Source organism: Bacillus rossius, chromosome 2 (genome assembly GCF_032445375.1).
Source record: "Bacillus rossius redtenbacheri isolate Brsri chromosome 2, Brsri_v3, whole genome shotgun sequence".
Classification (NCBI taxonomy): Eukaryota; Metazoa; Arthropoda; class Insecta; order Phasmatodea; family Bacillidae; genus Bacillus; species Bacillus rossius.
The window spans coordinates 8,563,169-8,573,998 of NC_086331.1; positions in this window are offsets into that span (position 1 = coordinate 8,563,169).

Sequence of the window (10,830 nt, forward strand, 5' to 3'; positions counted from 1 at the left end):
TCCACGTGACCAGGCCAACAGTAACCGTCTTTGTGTGCGAACGCACGTTGCTGGAATCACACTAGCGCAGCAGTGCGGAATGTAGGATGTGATGCAACAGAAAAAAATGTGTATGCAGGCAAGTTCCTTCCACCTTACCATTTTAACTTCTGCTGGCAATACTTAATCCTATGAGCTCAGGCAATGATCTTTCCTCCATGGGTTACTTTCCCTGTGGGTTAACAAAAAAAAATGTCACTTTATAGTGCAGAAAAATTTTGCCACTTTTACCTAGCGCTGCATACACTGCACGCTGGCTGCCTACCGTCCTAACCTGCGTTCCACTCCAGCCCCTTTCTTATATACTTAGCATTGTAATGAAAGTTTATTTCATTTTCCTTATGAAATCAGGGTCAAATGTACTTGGCACTCATTGAAAGAGACAATTATGCTGTGATTATGCTAGTTTTAGTTACAGTTGATGATCCAATTTGCTTTTCTTGGGTATATTTTGTTTTTGGAATACGTTTGCTTTTAAAATAAATTTATATTTAAATTTTAAAACTTGTTGATTTTGTGCCAGTGACGACTGAACTTGGACTTGGTGCTAAAATGGATATGTTGACATACAGGGGTTGGTAGTGGCTCACTCTGTCAAAATTCTTATTAGGACCCCGTCTCTTTATGATCCTATTTTTGGTAACCATGAGGGGTCGAAAAAAGGTTTTTTTTTATAAATATTCTGTGTAACTATGAGGATAATTTTAATTATTAAAGTAAACCCAAATTCTGTGAATATACGTTGTAGGGCAGTTGGTTTGTTTAGGTTAGCACATCAGATTACTGGTAGGCGTCTGCGAGCAGAAGATTTTCACTTCGAGTCGAGCTCGAGCGAGTTTGCTAAAATACTCGCGAGTATCGAGTCGAGTTCGAGTTTTTTTTTTAAGTTTATTGCACATAAATTTACTGTGATGGAGTAATAAAATGTGAGAACTTTTGAGAAAAATATGGAAATAAAAAAAGAAACCATTATCATTGTTAGCCTACTAAATTAAAAAATTCGATATTCCTAAAGTATTTGGAATTTCTTATCTCCGCCGGTTGATTTGAAAAGAGGAAGTGAAAGAGCATAGAATAAAAGTATTTTCAGATTTTTAGCATTTTTTTTCTCGCATATACCGTTACTCTACATATTTACCAAATTGTTTAACCTCAAAATTAGTGTCAAATATCTGTAACTTGTCATTAAGTTTAATCAATTTAAAGTAATAAAAATAGAAGCATTTTACTTAATTCAATTTACACTTGCAAAAAAAACTTACGCACAATAAACCTACTTGGAAATTAAAGTCTTTTTCAATGTCCTGTAGTCTGAAATATGTTTACTCATGTCATCAAATGTAGAGCTGTACTGAAGAAGCCGATTTTGCCAATATTTAGTTGAATCGGCATTTCTGCCAACTTCCAATACTCTTGTTAATTTTCGACCGATATTACTGAAAAACGAAAGAGACTGCCATAACCTAAAAATCCACGAGTACCCTTTTCACTTTTCGTAGTAGTACTACATTCTTTCAGATCACATTATTTCTTAGCAACATGTGCCAACCGTACATATCAAGATTTAACATCCTTTTTTTTTTCAATAATGTTCTTTAATTTTAATATGTCCTAAATAAATACATTACCATCACGGTAAATACACATCTCGGTTATTACGGCAACTATAGTGCAAATGTGGTAACTATCATGCTTCTGCAGTAGTTATGGTATCTACAAAGAATCTTTAGTTCTTTTTATGGTAATTATCTTAAGATAACTATTGGAATTGTACTGTAGTTATGGTACATCATCCATATTTCTTCGTAAGTTGTTGTTCATTTGTATTTTCTTCATATTTATATTTACGTGCGCCATTACTGGCAGGAATTTTCATAAAAATGTTAAACGGGACTTTATATCACACATTTAATGGTGTAAATGATGAGACCCCGGACAATTTAAATGCTTTTTATAGTAAAATGCGGGAAATGTTTCCGCATAAGGCGGGAAATACTTCCGCATAAAGGAGGAAAGTGATACATTAATGCTATGCGGAAAATTATAGAAGTAAAAAAAATTAATCACGGAAATTCGTAAATCCCGGGTACGTAAAAATGATGTGTTCATGTATACGGTCGATCATGTTACATTATAAAGTAAAGGATAATAGTGTTGTAAGACTTTTATTCCGATATAATGAGAGTTTTTTTTCTATAGGTACAGTGCAAGAAAAGCTCGCTCGAATTTCGAGTTGTTGAAAAGCCACGAGCTCGAGTTCGAGTATTACTAAAAAACTCGACTCGAAACTCGAATTTCGAGTACTCGCAGGTGTCTAATTACTGGTGAATGATTACAAGAAGTCTATCCGGTCGGTTTTGTCCTTTTACAACATAAATAAAAGTACCGTATTTACCCGATTGCAAGATGACTTGAATGCAAGACGAGGTCAACTTTTTAACCTTTATAAACCAGAAAATAGTATATAACAAGCTATAAATAAACATTTAACCGCCACCGTCGCACGTTTGCTTCGGATATGCCAAAACGTCTTGATGCAGCACTGTTGTTTTCTTCTGCATATTTTACCACAATGAGCTTAAAATTTGCTTGTGATATGTTCGAGAGCCTTTCTTTATAAAAGAACTTTATGTTCCTCGCCTTTCAACACTATCCATTTTAGGTTCCAGCAATTTACCGCATTTGTTTATTAACGAAAATAAACAATTTCGTTTACATAGAATAACATTGTTAAAACGTATACAACACTTTGGGTTACTAAAATTGTTACAGCGCTCGCAACATAGTGGATATATCATGTACTACAAAATTCAGCATGAGAAATGACCTGGTTTACCAACTCCCAAGTCTAGGTTTCACGTCTTATTTCGTGCATACTTTATCTATGGCGTGAGCGCAAATAAACAAAGCATGGCGACTAGTACCGTAGATGTTTTTTATAATCTTTTTGCGTACAAATTAGCTTTAAATTGTACTGTATTTTTCATTAAATGATTATAATGTTAATAGTTATTTATTGCCTGTACCCATAAAAGTAATTTCACATTGTATTAGCCTAAAAATGTGGGACAAACTACCATCAAAAATAAAGATTTTCAAATGCAAGACGAATGTGAAATTTTTTACCGTTGCCGGGAGAAAAAATAGTCGTCTTGCATTTAGGTAAATACGGTATATCAATTCAAAAATCATTATCAAGGCTACCAATGTTGCTTGTGGCTCATCCATGATTGACATAACAACTCTCTATCTTTTCAAACCTCGCAACATAAATCCTAGCTCGAGTGACTATGTTGATTTAAAATTAATAGTATCACTTGGGTTACACCTAATGCACATTTACATTTTTTTATGTTTTCATAGATCCAGATAATTGTACATATTTGCACACAAGTAAAATGTTTAGTTTTGTTGTGTTTATCAGACCATGTTGAATAATTTTGCCTTTCATAAAGTTTTACACATGGAATGGATTTTATGTGTGGCTTCATGAAAGAAAATGCATTTTTTTTTTCTTCAATTAATTGTAGCTTGACATACGGTAATGTTTACATGAGTTGTTTATCAGATTTAGTTGTTTATCAGATTTAGTTGTTTTGTGCAACGTGCACCTCAAGTTTCCCTGAGCTGTCTTAAGTTTCCACCTGATGGGAGCAGCTCTTTTTTTCCATGGTCATAGCAAGTGGTGGACAAAACAACCCTCCTTGGCTTGTGTGAAAACACAACATGTACACAATATAGTACCTACAGTGTAATCATCACTTACTGCTATTGCATGTAAGATGCGTCAAAAAATAATGTACAAGAAATTAAAAATAGTAACTATGGTGTGTAAAATTCAACCCATTAAATGTTTGTTTCACAAACTAAGTTTCCAGAATCAATACATTCTGTAATTTTATTTATAAAATTACATGTTTAAAGTAAAATATCTTGGGGGAATAGTAATAGTAACAAAATTGGTATGAAGAAAACAGTTTACCTTAAAAAATTCAGATGTTATCAATGTTGAATTTGTTAATTTACTTTATTTTTTGTAATATTTTTCTTCAAAACCTTTTTCCTCTAATATTGAATTCTTCAAATACTAAAGATTTGGTGGTATTTGGGGATTTCATTTCACGATTTCATTTGAGGATTTCTAAACATTTTGTATTAAAAGAATATAAATGTGTTAATGTATAAAACATAGCATCAGCCTGCACGATGACAACTTTTCTCTTTCCTTGCACACATGTTGACCCTTTGAGAAGCAAGGCTGTACTTGGCCACTGTGACAATTGCGTGGAACCAGTAATGTGACACATCACCAGCGATGATGGCGGTGTAGTTTCTTAAAGAATAAAGAGCTATGCAATTATTTAAATTAGGTAAACAAACTAAGAATATTTTTTTGTTTTTGTTTGGTGACCTGATAAGTCTCAACTTTGCATATGCCACGAGGGGACTAAGCCCGCTAATGGACAAGCATTAAACATGGCGAGCGACACACGGCGGGTTCCATGCTGGACCCATGTTATGCAGTTGGAGACTGCCAAAGTAAATTGAGTGCTTTACCTGCACGTGTGATGATGGTGTTGTCAGTCGGGTGGAACGTGGCAGGCCATGTTGAACATGTGTGTATAGAAACCTTTAGCAAAAATACACTAGCGGTTTACCCGCCGCATACAAGTTATATGCACTGTTAAATATGCTATAGGCATGAGTGTCATTCAGGATTATTTCATAGTTTAAGGGGTCATATGAATTCAAATAAATAATCATTGTGCTGTTTAATTGTGTCCTAATTTATTTAATCTTTAAAATAAACCGCAATAGAATATTTAAAAAATTAGAGTAACACAAGCTAAGAAATGAATTTTTACAAAAATCTAATGTAAACCATTAATAACTACGTATATGTTCCAAGCAATCATTGGATGTGTTAGCTTTAGGGATGTACCGATTCGAATCCCGATTAACTGTAATCGCCCGGTAATAGAGAATCGGTAATTAATCTTAATCGGCGATATTTCAACCGATTATTTAGACAAAATTGTTAACATTTTCTCATTATATATTTATCATAGTTATCTCTTAGCATTATAAGAAAAACATGACAATGATGCTAATACATTCGTTTAACGGTAAATAGTAAACTCTTTTAAGTTTAATTCATGAAACACCGTTAAGACACACGCGCTGAAAGTTTCAGAAACTTCGTTGTCTAATAAATTAAATATAGAACTCATATTTTATTCTATTGACGATTTTTTTCTAGCATGTATGGCTAGTATTTCCATTATTGTTAGCTCCAACTGGTTTGAGTGCCGCTTGTAATAAAATACAACACACAAAACAGTATAAAACACGATAATAATATTTGAACAGCATCATCACAAGATCTCCATTTTACGTTTAGGTTACGCACGTAGGGATGCAAACGATACATCGATGTTTTGAAAACATCGATGTATCGTTCATGAAACATCGATGTTAGCATCGATGTTTTGAAGAGCGATACATCGCCGATGCATCGACGAAAAAGTCCAAAAACATCAACATCGTTCATCATTAAAATTGCCTTAGTTTTTTATAATATTTTGGCTATAATTTCATGAATATTTATTGAATATATAAAAAAAACATTACGATACGACATTTAGTTTTTAAGATACAATTTTTTTAACTGTCTATACTTTCTATACATTTTTAAGTAGGTAGGTATCATAAATGTTGTAAATACTGAACTATTTAGTTGATTTCAGTATAAATTTTTCCCAGTACTTTAAGATGTGTAAAATCATTTGGAAAAAATGAATACCGTTAAAAAAATTTATTTACATAAGAATTTTCTTTAAAATTTTGAAAAATATAGGGAAAAAGCAGCGAGACTTTATGGACAATTTCATAGCTTGTTGTAAATACAAGCTATTGATTGGTACTCATCAGGGGCGTAGCCAGGGGGGGAGGTAGGGGTTCAACCCGCCCCCCCCCCCCCCATCCCTTAGCACCAAATCTTTAATTAATTTCTTATTCATCACTCAAACAAATTTCATATTAAAATTAATAAAAATTTTACCATTACAATATTTAAATTTAAGAACCGAAAACTGCTAAAATAGCACTATTTTACACCTTAAAATCCTAATTTTCCCGGGGGAGGACCCCCGGACCACCCGCTTTAATACGGGGGGGGGGGGAGGCCATGCTTCTAACACCCCCCATACACAAATCCTGGCTACGCCACTGGTACTGATACGGTCTCGCTAGCTCTATCGATTAAATTAATGTTATATTTTAAACCTGCACATACACTACATGCTTTTTCCCTATTTTTTTAATTAAAAATATATTGTGAAAAAAAACAGTTATTTTTTAAATGATTTTGGACTTCTTAAAATACTGGGAAAAAATGATATGGATACCAACAAAAATGGTTTAGCATTTACCTACATTTATTTATACTTAAAAATGTAAGTTTTATAAGTATCGAAAATTAAAGAAAAAGTTTCTTGAAAACTAAATGTCGTATTGCAATGGTTTTTGGATAAATAGATCTCTCATGATGTGTACTATTTACAATATATTCATGAAATGATAACTAAAAACATAAAAAACTAGGGTAATTTTATTTTAAGTAAGCCTGTGTCTTAAGGCTGCAGTCTGCCCGGGAGCACACATGGTGAGCAGAGCTTCAGGAAAACAAACGTGATTTGAAAACTACTCAAGATATCGGAGTGGGGTCTGTTTACAAAAAGCATTTAAGTGTTCGCTGAATGCCGAAAGGTACTTTTGAATTCGGATTAAGTTTTTAAAATGTGTTTTTAGTAGAGTGAAAATGGCTAAAAGGCGTGTTTTCGGAGTAATTATTAGGGATAAAACAACCGATACAGAATCTTGAAACCACTTAAGGGCAGTGCAGTACACCTTTATCTTCATTTATCGGCCATACAATGTTACGGTCACCGCTCATGTGACGACGAGAAGACTGCGCGCCAGTCCAGAGGAGACACCGCGCTGGAAGCACCAGCGAGCGTCGCGCTTATCAACCCGCCTCGCTGACACACATAAACCCCGAACAGACGGCCAGCTTTACATACATTTACATTATGGACATGCCCTTTAATGTTTACCTTCACTTCTGCTAATGTTGTGAAGTTGTAGTCATTTAAATTTGTCCACAACTCTTTGAAGTTTACTGAGAGCTGGTCAAGTAGTTCATGCGGATTTTTAAGTTTTTGGTAGCAGAATTTGCTTTTAATACATGTTTTTGTTCTGCACGAGACTCGATTGTAATTAGGTTGTGGATATTGTGGTCAGGAATCTGTAGTAGGTATGGTTTTTGGCTACATACTATAGTTTCATTCATTTTGGCATGTTTTTCCTGATATTTAAAAACATCGGTTAAAACATCGATGTATCGGTTGTCAGAACGATGTTTTTTGACATCGATGCTTTTTTCGTTTGAACATCGATGTTCGTGATATCGATGTTTTTAAGAGCGATGTTGCATCCCTATACGCACGTCATGTGATGAAAAAAACAATTTGGCCAACTTATCTCACTTCACCGGAATTTCCGTTTTATACGTGAACCTTTTTCTATTATTATTTTTTTATTATGATTGAAGTCGCTTTAATAACGGGAAAGTCTTCTTTACTTTTTATTTTTACCATATATTAACAACAAATATTTAACCAGGAATAAAAGTTCACGATTGAGATAGTTGGTGGTCGGTTGTAGGAATATTTCTGTTTGCGACCGAAATTAATTTTTCGAATATTGGTAATGTCTGTGTTAGTGAAGACGACTCGGCGACTGTAGATTGTTTTATTGTTTTCTAGTCACTAAATGCACGTCCATACGTTACGTAAATGGAGTGACGAATTCTTTGATCAAATATTAGAGTATATTTTGCTAAGTTTTCTATTTGTTGGCATTTACCAAAATAAATATTTGTTAAGAGCTGTTATACATTGCATTCACTATTTAATGTTGTATAATAATCATGGGTACGCATAGCGCAGTGCTGTGTGGAAATATTTTTTTTAAGGATCCGGGCCGGACGATATTGTTCTCAAAAAATATCGCGTGGTGGCGTACATGGAAACAAACCGTCTTTCACTACAAGTAATATGTGGAGTCACACAAAGTCAATCAGCTTGTATTTCTTCACAAAAATCTAAAAGCTATTAACTATAGCTATTAATGTTATGTGCAATGCCTTAGCTAGCTTATCAAAACCTTAAATATTTATGTAAATAAAATGATTTTGTCTGCATTCTATACATATGTATGTACACTTATGGTCCATGCCTCCATTACATCAATTTTAATCACAATGTTCTCTTTGCTTTCTTTTTAAATTAATGTATGTAATAATCGGGCAAATATAATCGGTATTCTTAATCGGTTTGGAACATCGGCTGAATTTGAATTTTTTAGTGAATCGTTAATCGTAATCGCTAACCGGTTTTTCAATATCGGTACATCCCTAGTTAGCTTCATAAAAATTGCCATTGTATTTACTAACTATGCACTTCATTACTTGTAGTGGTTGTTATGTTTTCATTTAATTTAGACATATTACTTATGTTTATACTTATTACTTATGATGTGTTATGAGTGAGCCAAACATGGATGTTGTAGTTATTTTATAATTATGAGGTATACTTATCATTATTATTATATCATTGTACAACAGATTGACAGTATACAATATATTGTACAAGTTATGGTAAGGGAGCTGCAGTGAGTTACTAAGTATTAACCTTGTTGGAGTTTTTGTCCGACATGCACCGTTGTAAAGACCTGCCAGCGCAGCTGAGATGTCCGAACGAACTGCGAACGACACGTCACAGTCTAGGATTCGATGCCTGGCAAAGCCATCTTGTTCAGCGACTGCGCTCGGTGACCCAATACGCGGTGACGAGGCTCGACGTCACACCTCAGGGCGATGGGGACAGGCGACAACCAAGGAGGAAGCACCTGTCTTGACCTGGTTATGCTTATTTTAAAACTTCTAGTAGAATGCACCGTTTGCAGTGTCTTGCAGTTTTGTAGAGCCCTGCCCTGGATTGAGAACTGTCGCCGGCTGCTCTTGTGACACAGTGCGGCGTTTGCAATTATCATTGCGACAGACTCTCTGCAGGTGGTTTGCACCTCGGCTACTGATAGTGGCGTAACCCCCTCGTAATATGGTGGTTGGTTTAAATGCACAATGTATCATTGTGAAAGTATTTTTTCATAAAGCAACCTTTCCTAACTGGCCCGTGTTGTTTATACAGCATTCTGCACGTCAAGTTTACACCGTAGTATCTTGTCCATCTATTTTTTTTTTATGTCTCGGTGGATCACCAGTTGCATGTCGCCCACCACATCTTTTATGCTCGTATATATCAGGCCTAACCATCGTCTTGGAAATATGTAGTCTGTAAAATTTAAAAATTATGCAGGATGAACCAGAAAAAAGCCAAGAATTTAAAAACTCTAGTTTGTTGGACACCGTGTAACTGGAATACAAAACAAAAATTAATATACAGTACAATATAAATAAAACAAGTTGTTATAAGATGCTCCGTAGAAAGGAAAAATACAGAGGACCGTTCTTCAAAAATCATTATGGAAACATGAAATTTAAGAAGCTAGAAACTACAAATGATTTTATGAAATTAAATCCACATTAATGATAAACTCTAAGCTAACTAAAAATGCAGTCGGAGCAGTAATGCAACTTAGCACTTAGCACTTAGCAGCTGAGGCCAAAGCAGAAATATATGTGAAAAGAATCTGTATGCTTGTCACACAGTAACATATTGTCTCCACTGATTTTTTTAATAACTTGGGGAAGATATAGCCCTCTTATCCCTTCCATACCCCCTCCCCAACTGCCACTGGGAACTAATACTGCCTGCGCTCAGCCATGTTAGCTCGCAACACAATAGTTGAGACAATTGCCGGTTCTGCAGAGCCCTAGGCGTGTGTGGAGAGCAGTGATATTGTGGATGCTCTGACAGATTGGAGCTGGGCCACGATGAAAGATTTAATGCTTAACAGATGTAAAAATATCAGCGCTAAGTTTGTAAATAAAACATTATTTTCAAATAATCTTTAAAGTGTTGATTATGTTGTCTCATAAATTTTCTATGGTTTCTTTTATTTCTTATTAACAGTTTTATGATAAAGGTTTCACAAGTGTATTACTTTATTTACACAAATAATAAAACAGGACTTTCCCAAAATTGGAGAATTAAATCAAATTATTATTCTTTCAGGATCGTCATGATATTCACGTTGTTAATCATACACTTTATCACTACTTATTTATTTCAGTAACATCAACAATAACTGATATAATTAAATAAAATATACTTTTCGAGTGTTTAAAAACAAGTATTTGGATACATTAAAAACACAAAACAACCTTTTTCACCTTTGATTTTGGTTTTATTAAAATGTCATACATAAATACATGATAAAAAAAATTTGATACAAATAGAATTCAAATTCATGTTGTGCTTGCTTTCTGTAATTACTTCAAAGGACTATTTTATGCAGTATCATAGTTGAGAGCTGTCTCTGTCTGTGATGGTGTCTAAACTTAATTGAAAATTAAGAAATGAATATTTAGTATGTATTGAGATTTTTTTTACAGATTTTCAATGTCATTAAGTCAAGTGTATTTTTTTAAGTATGCTGAAAAAATTAAGCAACATTATTAGGTATTCAGGTGTGTGGTATGTTGATGTGGAGTATGAAAATGAGGTTACGAAGGTGAACTATACTCACCACTCTTACACAATGAAAAAT